The 13,554-nt window shown below is 43.7% G+C and overlaps 1 protein-coding gene across 1 annotated transcript in view; it reads right to left on the bottom strand.

Moving 5' to 3' along the window:
* The window catches only part of FGD3 (FYVE, RhoGEF and PH domain containing 3), a 184,924-nt gene that overhangs the window by 133,588 nt on the left and 37,782 nt on the right, over positions 1-13,554 (bottom strand). The window lies entirely within an intron of this gene.

The raw sequence follows: 13,554 nt of genomic DNA, 5'->3' as shown, positions 1-13,554 counted from the left end.
CAATTTAAAATTAGTGGCTTTCAGGCACTGCCTGCACTCCAAAAATAGCTCAGACATTATTTTGTGTCAATTAATCCAGACTGCTTTGGATCAGACCATGCCCTCAGATACATTATTGCAACCTCCACTGACTTCAGTTTTAAGTACTGTTATATTATGAAAATGCTTCAAATAATGAAGAAAAAGTGAATTACAGGATATATTATACAGACAGGGCGTTTAAAAGAATGCTTATATTTCGAGTGTTTGCCAGGAGCTGTCAGCAACTTTAAGGCATCCATTTCACCATTAACTATTATTTTTTAAATTCATTTTCCTTCAGTTTAGCACAATTAAAAGCACCCACACACTAGCTCAGAGCACCTAGCCAATTATTTAAAATTGAAATTTTGATTTATTTTTCTAATCAGCTCAATCCTGCTCTAAAGACACCACCACCAGCACATTGGTCAGTTCTCCAGTCTCCCTTAACTCTCCTCTAAGGCCAGGCAAAACAAAACATTCCTGGAAAGTCAGCAAGCTGAAATTATTTTGGACCAAAAGTAGGAGGGGCAACTCATTGCCTCAGGGACCTTATAGAGAACACCTTGCTACCAACCTCCTTTCGAGGGCAATCTAGTATCAGAACTTCCACTGCCATAATTGTGGTAGTGGATCACAGGGAGAACAGCAGCCTCTCAGGTCATTAGGGTACCTTGATGCTGTAATACATACAGGGCATTATATCATGCCCTGAGCTCTAAAACCTAGAATGCATATGAACAACAGGGTAAGTTAAGGACTGAAGGTAAGGTCTGGAGTTCTATGGTATTTCTAAGAAGAGGCCCACTTGTGCCATGAAATGTGTACAATTGTGCACCTAGCATTTCTCACTTCTCATGCCAATCAGATTTACACACACAGTCATTTAGATTCATTGATTCCAAGTCCAGAAGAGACTATTGTGATCATCTAGTCTGGCCTCCTGTATAACAGGCCATAGAACTTCCCCAAAGTAAATGTAGATACCATTTGCACTTGTAGATACCATTTGGACTTGTAGACATCTTATTCATAGTAGCTCCACATACATTTTTGCATGTTGGATTTAGGCCTCCAGTTTAAAAAGAACGTGGTCTTAAGTGTCTGAGATTTTATGGGCTGAAGTCAATTCTTTGCAGTAATGTTTTCAAGTCATACAGCTATCAGTGATGTAAATTGACACTTCAAACCTAGCATCCTGCATTGCCATTTCTGCTACTTTAATGTAGCTTACATAAACTGAGCCTTTATTTAAAAGGTGTTTTGAAGAACGCGGGCAGGAAAACATTTCAGCCAGGAGATGAAAGATAACCATTTGGAGTCAAATTCTATCTGGAGCTATATACAGACATACACCAGAAAATATACTACTGTTCCGGTCATGCAGAAAAACCATAGAGAGAGTGCTCTATGCCCCTCTGCTACAGGAACTGCAGGTACATATATGGCACATGGCCCATGGGATCAGAAAACATGATCTACATATTTGCACATGTACACTCCCTGAGCTATCTATAGCCCTGACACATACACTTCTGGTCGGATTCTTCCCTCTCTACCTAAAGAGATATACCAGGTGAAAAAACTAGGGGGCGGGGGAGGCAGCACAGGGACTGGTTTTGGCCAGAAGACAGGCACACTACACACTATTCTTATAATATGTTCGTCCATTGGGAGAGGGGGAGGTCTGTAACAGCTTTCTATTTAGCCTTTAGAGTGCACTACTTCATCCACTGTACGAAGCACATGCAAATCAACAAGGTTAGGAATAATGACTTCCTTTTTGTATGTATAATGACTGCCATAGAAATAACTCTTTAAACAGACCTGTTAGATTAATTGTGCTGTACCTGGATTACACAGATAATGGTTCCCAGTGCTCCTATACCTGCCTGCCCATTTCATCTTTATAACCACTAATATTAAACTTCCACTCCCTGAGCAAATTCAAGGAAGATTCCACAGCAGAACCAGAACTGCATACATAAATGCAAACCTGATGAACTGCTAATGTTAACAGACGTATATGTATAATCTAAAACTGCCTCATGACTTAAGTGGGCAATACAATCCTACTCTAGGAAAGTATTATAGAAATCACATTGCTTCTTAGTAACAAGGCAATATAGCTTAGGGCAGTTTTCACATTTCCCTTCTTTCCTCTAGGAATGAGATTTAACCAAATATTGCAAATTGCTGGCTATTTATCACCAAATGATCTTTTGGTAATCCTTCTGGGGCTTCCTATCAGAAACGGTCACATTCAAAGAAATGAAGAATTAATCCCTCAGCTGCTAATTGCCGACAAATTGATAACCTCTCACTGGAAAAATTAAAAAAATAGTCCAAAACTAGAAGAATGATTTAAAAAATGGGAAAGGCTGTTCTTATGGAAAATTAATGCATCAATTACATATCCTGCAAAACAGATGGACACTTAGATATTTCACTATCATTTTTTCAATATTCAGAGTACATTAACACCTGTCCAATTTTTTAATGTTAAAGTTTGATGGTCACTTGGGTGTATAAATATAAGTAGAGTCAGCAGTTTCACTCAATTTAATAAAATCCCAAGAAACAACATACCCTGGATGGTGTCAAAAGACTCACTCTGTAATATGGTAATACCTTGTTAAATAGAGAGCTGATGATTGTATTACTGCATAAAGGGACTCTAAACAAACAAACAAACAAAAGCTTACTGTTCCAATGTTATTTTGTTTCTGATATTTATATGGCAATAATTTGTAAACTTGTTAAACTCCACAAATAAATAAATGGTGAGAAAAGACTTGTGAAAAAGGGGAGGGTATGTAAATATCCATTAGCCACGTGACTAACCTATGCTTTGAAGCTTTCTTTTTGTTTCATTTTTCCCTACGTTACATTTAAAGCATGCTCTGAGCTCAGTGGTTTGAGCATTGGCCTGCTAAACCCAGGGTTGTAAATTCAATCCTTGAGGGGGCCACTTAGGGAACTGGGGCAAAAATCTGTCTGGGGATTGGTTCTGCTTTAAGCAGGGGGTTGGACTAGATGACCTCCTGAGGTCCCTTCCAACCCTGATATTCTAAGTCATTTGTTCAAGAGCCATGCAGCTTCCCCCCTCTGTACCACATATTTTATTCCAGCCCAGGTCACACCACCTGTGATAGAGCTGGTTGGAATTTAAAAAAACAAAAACAAAAAACGAAAGTTTATGCCCAAATAAACTGTTAGTCTCTAAGGTGCCACAAGGACTCCTCGTTGTTTTTGCTGATACCAACTAACATGGCTACCCCTCTGAAACCTGTCACTGGTGATGGAGGAGCAGCATCACTGTGCCACCTCAAGAGACATTCTCTAATTGGGAAATGGAGCACAGTGTTAGCCATCTCTGCTTCCAGAGTCCATTCCTGTGAACGTCTTGCTCTTTGTAGGTTTTGTTGCTGGTTTTAGGTGTATTTCAAGGTGGAGATTGAATACTTCAGATTTTTGAGCTCTTGAGTTGGGCAACACAGCTATTTGTAGGGTTGCACAGCTTCTGGGTCCATTCCAGCAAGCCTCCAAGTAAGCTAGCATGCTGCTTCCTGACTACTACAGTTGATCCCTGGGGCCTGGTGGCATGAGACCAGGGAGCTGTAACCTATTCACCGTGTATTAGGACAGATCAGATGTCGTATGGTTAGAACCAAGATGCTAGCACTCCAGGCTTGTATCATTGCCCCTAACTTGAAGGGAGACTTCAACTTTTACATTGATTATTTATGCCAGCTACAGCCTATTGTTGTAAAACTCCTATAGCATATGTGCTGAGATCTGAATTTCCCAAATAATCTTCCTAGGCCAAGTTTGTCACCCGTGGAAATCTGACCAAGTCAATGTCAGGCAGGTGTTAGAATGCTGGTGAATTTGGCTTGGCATGTTTAGATTTCTGCAATCCACTTGGAAAGCTTCTATGTAAGATAAACTGAATAAAAATTAAACTTGGAAGGCATTCATATCATGGACATGGTGTAAAAGCAGATCAAGATTCTGTAACAATTAGCCAAATAACTTTCACGCATATGAATCTGCTAGATAAATACTCAGTAGAAAACTGCCCTAGAACATTTCCTCTGCAGCAAATCCATATGAATGAGTCTTTCATTCGACATGTTTGGAACACACATGTTACACCAGGGGTAGGCAATCTATGGCACGCGTGCCAAAGGCGGCACACAAGCTGATTTTCAGTGGTACTCACCCTGCCCAGGTCCTGGCCATACAACATACAACAATAGTTTAGTTATATATTATAGACTTATAAAAAGAGACCTTCTAAAAATGTTTAAATGTATTACTGGCATGTGAAACCTTAAATTAGAGTGAGTGAATAAATGAAGACTTGGCACACCACTTCTGAAAGGTTGCCAACCCCTGTGTTACAGCATGATATGGCCATAAGATGGCCTACAGTGGCATATGGCCCATCCATGACCACTATTAGCAAATATCTCCAACAGCCAAAAATGGGGCACTAGAAGGGGTGGACTCTGAGTTACTAGAGAAAATTTCTTCCCAGATGTGTGTGGCTGGTGGATCTTGCCCATATGCTCAGGGTCTAATTGATCACCATAACCGGGGTCAGGAAGAATTTTCCCCTAGGTCAGATTGGCAGAGACCCTGGGGGATTTTTGCATTCCTTTTCAGCATGAGTCACTTGCAGGTTTGAACTAGAGTAAATGGTGGATTCTCTTTAACTTGAAGTCTTTAAATCATGATTTGAGGACACCAGTAATTCAGTCAGAGGTTATGTGTCTATTACAGGAGTTGTGGGTGAGGTTCTGTGGCCTGCAATGTGCAAAAGGTCAGACTAGATTATCACGGTTGTCCCTTCTGGCCTTAAAGTCTACGTGTCTATGTTTAGTATATCGGTCAGACTTCACTATCTGGAGGAGTTACAAAAGGGTAATCATAGATTAAGTTTACAGAAGATGTCAGTGTCATTGTATAGTAAATGCATTTCTTGTAGCTGGAACTTCAAAAGGCCTTTTTAAAGTTCCACATAGCTGCTTCTTGCCTGAATGATCTATGGAGAACAAAGATAACAAGGGAATTGATGAGAAATAAGCAATGAAAAATAAATAAATAAAACAAACAAACAAACCAGACATTATGAGACGAATGAGAGCGAGAGCGAGAGAGAGAGAGAGAGAGGAAAAAAAGGGTAGTTCTGTGGAGCTCCAATTCACTGGCACCCAAGAGGAGTCAGCATGAGCGGTCTGGTGTGCCAGGCTGGCATTTTTAATTTATCTTATACACACAGGCAGCATAAGCTTTGAAAATAAATATTAAGAACTTCCAGAGGATTTCCAAGGCTCAGATAAACTTAGTGACATGAACACAATTCTACAGTTGTTTCTGGAATACTAGGGAAGAGGAAGAATAATGGAAAAAGACAAGACTGCTCTCTTATCCAGCACAGCATGCACACAGTTACATTTGGTTTAGCAACTTCTATTTTGGCTTAATCTGTACAGAAACCCATGGAGTCATTTCCTCTGGTTTTCACTCTAGTTCATAAAAGTAAACACACACTTTTAAACTGAGTGATCAGCAACTTGTCTCTTCACACAGAAAACAAATATCTCCTTTGTACCAGGAGAAACCAGTTGTGTATCTTAAGAGGTTCATAACAACGAAGATGTTGTTGACAAGCATACCAGGCTGATTAAAAAAAAGTGGATCTACTGTGATAATTACCTCCTCTAATAAGTATGTGAGTTTCACAGAATACTTTGCTGTTAATCTAACAGTTCATGTTACATTTTACATGCATTCCCACTCTTTTTTGGAAAAGTATTTATTTACAAAGTTATTACTGAATGAACCATTCTCCCCACCCAGCATCTGTCACTGACTACACAGGACACCCTGCAAGAGAGCAGTTTGTTCTGTAACCAAAATGTGTAAAATTCCCAAATCTCTGGCCTATTAAAAGCAAGTGCTGGAATACAGCACTACTGAAAAAGGTTTGATATTTATTCTATTGCATTTTTGCATACAGTTGAACCCGGTTATGTTGCCGGCCTAGGGGTTTGCCAAAAAGCGTCGAGATAACCGATGATCGAGATAAACGAAAACCAATATGGCGTTGCCGCGATTTGTTTGATGAAGCGATCGGCATGCTATAAAAATGTACATACATGTTTGCTAACAACAAAAGGCATATGTGCACCAACTAACAGCAGAGATTTACCAGTATACAATACAAACCACCGTCGATTCTCGATACAAACCTTTATTATATTCTCCAACATTGCAAACACAAAGATCGCTCACAAAATCACAAAAAACGTGCGGGGTGTAGTTCGTTTTTACAAAAAGCTAACCAGTGTCAAAATTAAATTCGCGAGTCATTTCACTCTGACACAGCTCTGAAAAGTATCGTACACGCGGTTACTATGGTTTCTTTACAAAGTCTAAAGCCTGGTCTACACTAGGCGTTTAAATCGGTTTTAGGAGCGTAAAACCGATTTAACGCCACAACCGTCCACACTAGAAGGCACCTTATATCGATTTTAATGGCTCTTTAAACCGGTTTCTGTACTCCTCCCTAACGAGAGGAGTAGCGCTAGTATCGGTATTACCATATCGGATTAGGGTTAGTGTGGCCGCTGATCGACGGTATTGGCCTCCGGGCGGTATCCCACAGTGCACCACTGACCGCTCTGGACAGCAATCTGAACTCGGATGCAGTGGCCAGGTAGACAGGAAAAGCCCCGCGAAGTTTTGAATATTTCCTGTTTGCCCAGCATGGAGCTCCGATCAGCACGTGTGGCGATGCAGTTAAAAATCAAAATAAAGAAAGAGCTCCCGCATGGACCATGCGGATGTGATCGCTGTAAGGGCAGGCAAATCTGTTCTATCAGCGCTCCGTTACAGAAGACGAAATTCAAAATCATTTTTTTAAAATCTCCAGACAGACGCCATAGCAGGGGCTCAGCGCACTGCTGCGTGACAAGCGTAACGGAAAGCCAAAGAATCAAATGGACGCTCATGGACTGGAGGACTCAAGCTATCCCACAGTTCCTGCAGTCTCCGAAAAGCATTTGCATTCTTGGCTGAGCTCCAAATGCTTCTAGGGTCAAACACCGTGTCCGCGGTGGGTCAGGGCATAGCTCGGCAATTTACGCACCCCCCCACCCACCCCCAGAAGTGAAAGGGAAAACAATCCTCTCTTGACTCTTTTACATGTCACCCTATCTTTACTGAATGCTGCAGATAGACGCAATGCTGCAGCCGTCAACACTAACATCCTCACTCCCCCCCCCCGCCATGGGTGGCTGATGGTGCAATACGACTGATACCCGTCCTCGTCATCAGTCTATTGGCACATGGGGCAGTGCAAAAGGGCTGGTAACCATGCCGACTAGCATCAGTGAGGTCAATCAAGGGCGCCTGGCCCTAATTTTTCCTTGTAGATGGTGCAGTATGGCTGGTAACCATCCTCATAATAGCAACAGGGGGCTGAGCTCCATCAGCCCCCACCCTTCATGTGTAAAGAAAAGATTCAATTGCCCCTGGACTAGCAGAGGGATGCTGGGCTCCTCTTCTCCACACTCCTTACTGTCCTGTCTGGACTATCATAGCAGCTGGAAGCTGCCTTCCACTCATTTCTCACTAACAAGTCACTGTGTCTTATTCCTGCATTCTTTATTAATTCATCACACAAGTGGGGGTGCAATGCTATGGTAGCCCAGGAAGGCTGGGGGAAGAACAGAATCAACAGGTGGGGTTGTTGCAGGAGCACCCCCTATGAATAGCATACAGCTCATAATTTCTGTGGGATCTGACACAGAGCAGCTGTGCTCTCTGGCTCTATGATACAGTGGTTCTCTAGTACACTTGCCCATATTCTAGGCAGGACTGATTCTATTTTTAGATACCAAAAAGGAGGGATTGACTCAGGGAGTCATTCCCAATTTTGGCTTTTGTGCCCCTGGCTGATCGGCCAGGGGCAATCATGACAGCAGCAAATGGCACAGTGCAAAAGGACTGGTAACCATGACCATCTTATTACCAATTTATGGTATGGTAGATGGTGCAGTATGGCTAGTAACCATCTCTGCTATCATGCAAAAGCAAAAGCATGCTTCTGTGTAGCGCTGCTGAATCGCCTCTGTGAGCGGCATCTATTACACATACGGTGACAGTCACAAAAGGCAAAACAGGCTCAATGATTGCCATGCTATGGCATCTGCCAGGGCAATCCAGGGAAAAAAGCCGCGAAATGCTTGTCTGCCGTTGCTTTCCCAGAGGAAGGAGTGACTGACGACATTTACCCAGAACCACCCGCGACAATGATTTTTGCCCCATCAGGCACTGGGATCTCAACCCAGAAGTTCCAAGGGGCGGGGGAGGCTGCGGGAACTATAGGATAGCTACGGAATAGCTACCCACAGTGCAACGCTCCAGAAATCGACACTAGCCTCGAACCGTGGACGCACACCACCGATTTAATGTGTTTAGTGTGGCCGCGCGCACTCGATTTTATAAAATCTGTTTTACAAAACCGGTTTATGCAAATTCGGAATAGTCCCGTAGTGTAGACGTACCCTAAAATGCTTTCTTGCTTTTTGCCTTTAACAGTCTGCTTGAAAACAAATGCTTCAATATTATTTATGCTGTCTAAAACAGTTTCATCTCCTACAAAAGAACCATACCGTCGAATTTTCTGTAGCATTTCTACCACCTCACCAGCTGAGGGAATTGGTTCCAAATCTTCGTCCGCATCTTCTTCATCTTCTTTGTCATTGCCACATGCAGATGTGCTTGCCTGTGCTGACTGCACACTTGATACAATGTCTTCATCGGTGATCACGCCATCAGTAACGACGTCTTTGTCGATTTCTATGTAATCTCGGAATTCCTGGACAGTGATGGCTAACTCCTGTGCCTCCTCTTCCAAGATAGCATCTGTAAGGCTTGATTTTCCCGCCACTTCCGCGAGTTCTTCTGCGGCTGCACGGCACTGTGCCTGAAACTCATCATCGGAAATATCCTGAATGACACAGTGCATCCAGCAGTTTGAGATTGTTTCCTTCTTCACGTCATTCCAGGCTGATCTCAGGAAGTTCATTGCATCTAGAAGGGAAGGGGTTTACTGTGCCTTCTTTTCATCATGGAGCAGGTATTGGCGCATCAACATTTTCCTGTAGTACACCTTAAGCACTTGGATTATCCCCTGGTCCATTGGTTGGAGCTTACTTGTTGTGTTAGGTGGGAGGTAAAAGATCTTAATGGCCTTGAGACCAGGAACATCCGGATAAGCTCTACAGTTGTCCACGATCAGTGCCACCTTCCTTTTCTCTGCTTGGAACTTCCTGTCCCACTTTTTCACCCATGCACTGAATAGATCTCCTGTGATCCAGGCGCTTGGCTGGCCATCGTAATCACATTGGAGAACTTTGGTCTGCTTAAAGCATCTGGGATTCTTGGACTTTCCTATAACGTAGAGCGGGAGTTTTTGGCTTCCATCCATGTTAGCAGCAACTAGCACTGTAAGTCGGTCCTTCGACTTTTTTCCACCGTGACAAGCCTCCCCACGAAACGCCATAGTCTTGTCTGGAAGGCATTTCCAAAACACCCCAGTTTCATCAGCATTAAAAATGTTCCGAGTCTCATAGGTATCCAAAATTGTGCGTATTTGAGTCTTCAGCCATGAATCCACTTGTTCCTGTTGAACCGCAGCGCTCTCTCCACAAATTGCTTTGAAGACAATGTTGTGCCTCTTTTTGAAACGATCCAGCCACCCCTGACTTGCTTTAAAGTCAGGGTGTCCTAGCTTTGCAGCAAGGATGTCCGCCTTCTCCATCAGCAAGGGACCATTGACGGGAAGGTTTGTTGCTCGCGTATTTGTGAACCATTGAAACAGTGCATCGTCGACATCTTTGTGCTCAGCCACTCTAAGTTTTTTTCTTGCTGGATCAAAGACAGACTTCTCGTACATTTGCTTTATCACGTCGGCCTTCTTTTTCCATCCTGAAATGGTGTTTGCTGGAATGCCATGCTGACGACTAAGGTCTGCCGGTTTTGTTCCTTTTTCTAGCTGCAGTATGATTTCATACTTTTTCTCTATTGACTGATTGTCCAGTTTTCTCTTAACACCTCCAGACATTTTTAGAAGGGAAAAAATAAACAGAATAGCTACAGCATGTTATCCTTCAGACAAGATCAACAAGAGTGAGTGAGTGAGTGAACTGGCATGGGAGTGAACGACCATACGGACCGTGATCACGTGCTACGTGAACTCAGCACATGCGCAGTGAACCAAGTACGATCATTTTTATTTATATACTGTACTAATATATAAGACGCGAAAATACGGTAGTGAGATGGTGAAGTGACATCGATAACTAACATTTTCAAAAGCCGGCGATTGGTCATGGGGATCGAGATAACCGACGTTAAGTGGCAAATTTGGCCCTCTTTTGTGCTCGAGATATTAGGGTTCAGCGACATAAAAGAATCGACATAACCGATGAGAAAATGCTAAGACAAAGAGAGAATTTGGCGGTTCCACTTCTAAAACGTCGACTTAATACGATTGGCAAGTTAACCGAGGTTGAGATAAATGGGTTCGACTGTATTTCTACAATACAAAAGCACTTTACATCTAGGGGGCTGTTCAAGGAACAGAGATAGAAAACAACTACAACATTACTTTTCTATTGGTTCTCCAACCAAGACACAGTGACATGCTGGAGGGCCTTTCTGGAGACCTTTGTTACAATTCCACCCCCACCCCCAGCTAGAGGGAAGTGGGGAGGATTTCCTTGCCCTCCACTGGAATCACCTCCTGCAAACACTCCTCATTCTTCCTGACCATAGATGATTTCTCTCTCTAGGGGCTCAAACAAATATTTCTGAAAAGAAACATTTGGGGATTTTTTAAAAATTGGTTTTGGTTTCTCCTACCCCCCCCCCCCCCCGAATGGCTGAGGTTGCATCAAATAACAAATAAGACCCTCTGCCCCCACCTTCTTCAACCATATTCAGATTACAGAGTGCATGATGAATGCTGTTGTATGCCAGCCGTATACTTTTCAAAGGATAAACATTTCCAGCCTGTCTTGTCTATTTAGATTTAGATTCCTTGGGGGCATGGACTGTGACTATATGTCTGTACAGCATCTAGCACAACAGGGACCTGATCTTTGTGGGTGTCTCTGCGTGGTGTTTAACAAATAAATAATTGTAGCTTGACATAAGCTCGTTTGCTTCGTGGTTATTTTGTAATTGTACTGCAGTAGTGCTTAGAGCAGGGGTGGGCAAACCTTTTGGCCCGAGGGCCACATCTGGGTACGGAAATTGTATGACGGGTCATGAATGCTCGTGAAATTAGGGGTTGGGGTGCGGGAGGGGGTGAGGGCTTTGGCTGGGGGTGTGGGTTCTGGGGTGGGGCTGAGGAGCTGGGGGTACAGGAGGGTGGTCCAGGCTGGGAATAAGGGGTTTGGAGGGGATCAGGGCTGGGGCAGGGGGTTGGGGCGCAGGAGTGCAAGCTCCAGATGGCACTTACATCAAGCAGCTCCCAGAAGCAGTGGCGCGTCATCCCTCCAGCTCCTATGTGGAGGTGCGGCCAGGTGACTCTGCGTGCTGCCCCACCTACCGGTGCTGCCCCGGCAGCTCCCAGTGGCTGCAGTTGCTGGCCAATGGGAGCTGTGGGGGCAATGTGTGGAGCCCCCTGGCTATCCCTATGCGTAGGAGGCAAAGGGGGGACATGCTGCTACTTCCGGGAGCTGTGCAGAGCCCCGGCATATGCAGAGTGGGACAAGCCCCCGACCCCGCTCCCCCGGCTGGAGCTCGAGGGCCAGATTAAAATGTCTGAAATGCTGGATGCAGCCCTGCGGGCCGTAGTTTGCCCAACGCTGGCTTAGAGATTCCCCATTGTGCTAGGTGCTGTACAAACACATCGTAAGGCAGTCCACACCCTGAAGAGTTTACAGCCTAAGCAGGTGAAGGAAACAGAGAAACAGAGTGACCTGCTCAAGGTCACACAGCAAGTCAGTGGCAGAGCCAGGAATAGAACCAGATCTCCTGTGTCCCAGTCTAGTACACGATCCACTAGACAGCAAATAGTGCTGCTGTCTCCTCCTTAGGTCATGGTTACTGAGGAAGCAGTTTGGCTTCACAAATGAAGCGAAGAGATGATCCTGGCCTTCCTCTCTTTCGACAAAGATATACCAGTATACAGGGCTCATCACAGGCCAAGGGGGGAAATTCTTGTGAGCGTCTTTGTTAAAATATTGGCAGTACATTACTAGCACTGTAAGTTCACTTCCTACATCAGTCATGGTCTGATAAAAATGTAATATGCAATTTTGCAGAAAGGACCAAATATTATGCACAGTGTAGACATTATGCAAACAATTTAGTAACTATAATGGCATTTCATGCAAGAAGAATAAAAGGAACACCGCATTTTGCCATACAAATTCATTTGTACTGAGCTACAAATACATTTACAAAGAAACTGTTCCATTCAGAGGATTAAATTACGATATTTCCAAGCAAAAACTTCAGGTCTTTCATAGAATGTATTTGCTCTTCATGCAACAATGGAGCAGAGATTAATTTGTAATGCTAGCTTTGGAGTTTACCAGTATGGTGAGATTTTAAGAGCAAAGGCCTCCTCCTCTTCCACTAGAGAAGTGTTTGAGTTCCATTCTCTACTCTTATTTATCAAAACAGTCAATGTTTTACCAAGTGATACACTGGCACATGGAAAGGGGCTAGCCAGGCTCCTATGAGTCAAGGGACTCACACAGAAAGGTTTACATTTTAAAGCTTTATATATTAGTATTCTACATTTATATAAACTACAGCACATTCCAAAAATTGGTGAGTGTGTAATCCTCTAAACACAGCTTGATCCTGACATTCATCTAAGTGGACCAGATTGTGGCACTCTTAGGGTATGTCTACGCTATGAAATTAGGTCAATTTTATAGAAGTCGATCTTTAGAAATTTATTTTATACAGTCGATTGTGTATGTCCCCACTATGGGCATTAAGTCGGCGGAGTGCGTCCTCAATACCGTGGCTAGCATTGACTCACGGAGCGGTGCACTGTGGGTAGCTATCCTACAGCTCCCACAGTCTCCGCTGCCCATTGGAATTCTGGGTTAAGCTCCCAATGCCTGATGGGGCAAAAACATTGGCGGTTTTGGGTACATGTTGTCAGTCTCCCCTCCCTTCCTCCGTGAAAGCAACGGCAGACAATCGTTTTGCGCCTTTTTTCCTGGGTTACCCGTGCAGACGCCATAGCACGGCAAGCATGGAGCCCGCTCAGGTCACCACTACTGTTGTGAGCATTGTAAACACCTCGCACATTATACTGTAGTATGTGCAGAACCTGGTTAAGAGATGGCAGCACGAGGAAGATTGTGAGGAGGACATGGACACAGACATTCCTGAAAGCATGGGCTATGGCAGTTGGGACATCATGGTGGTAGCGGGGCTGGTTGATACAGTGGAACACCGATTCTGGGCCCGGCAAACAAGCACAGA

Source organism: Mauremys mutica, chromosome 7 (assembly GCF_020497125.1).
Source record: "Mauremys mutica isolate MM-2020 ecotype Southern chromosome 7, ASM2049712v1, whole genome shotgun sequence".
Classification (NCBI taxonomy): domain Eukaryota; kingdom Metazoa; phylum Chordata; order Testudines; family Geoemydidae; genus Mauremys; species Mauremys mutica.
Note: the sequence above shows the minus strand (reverse complement) of the source record. Positions and strands in the feature narration are given on the sequence as shown.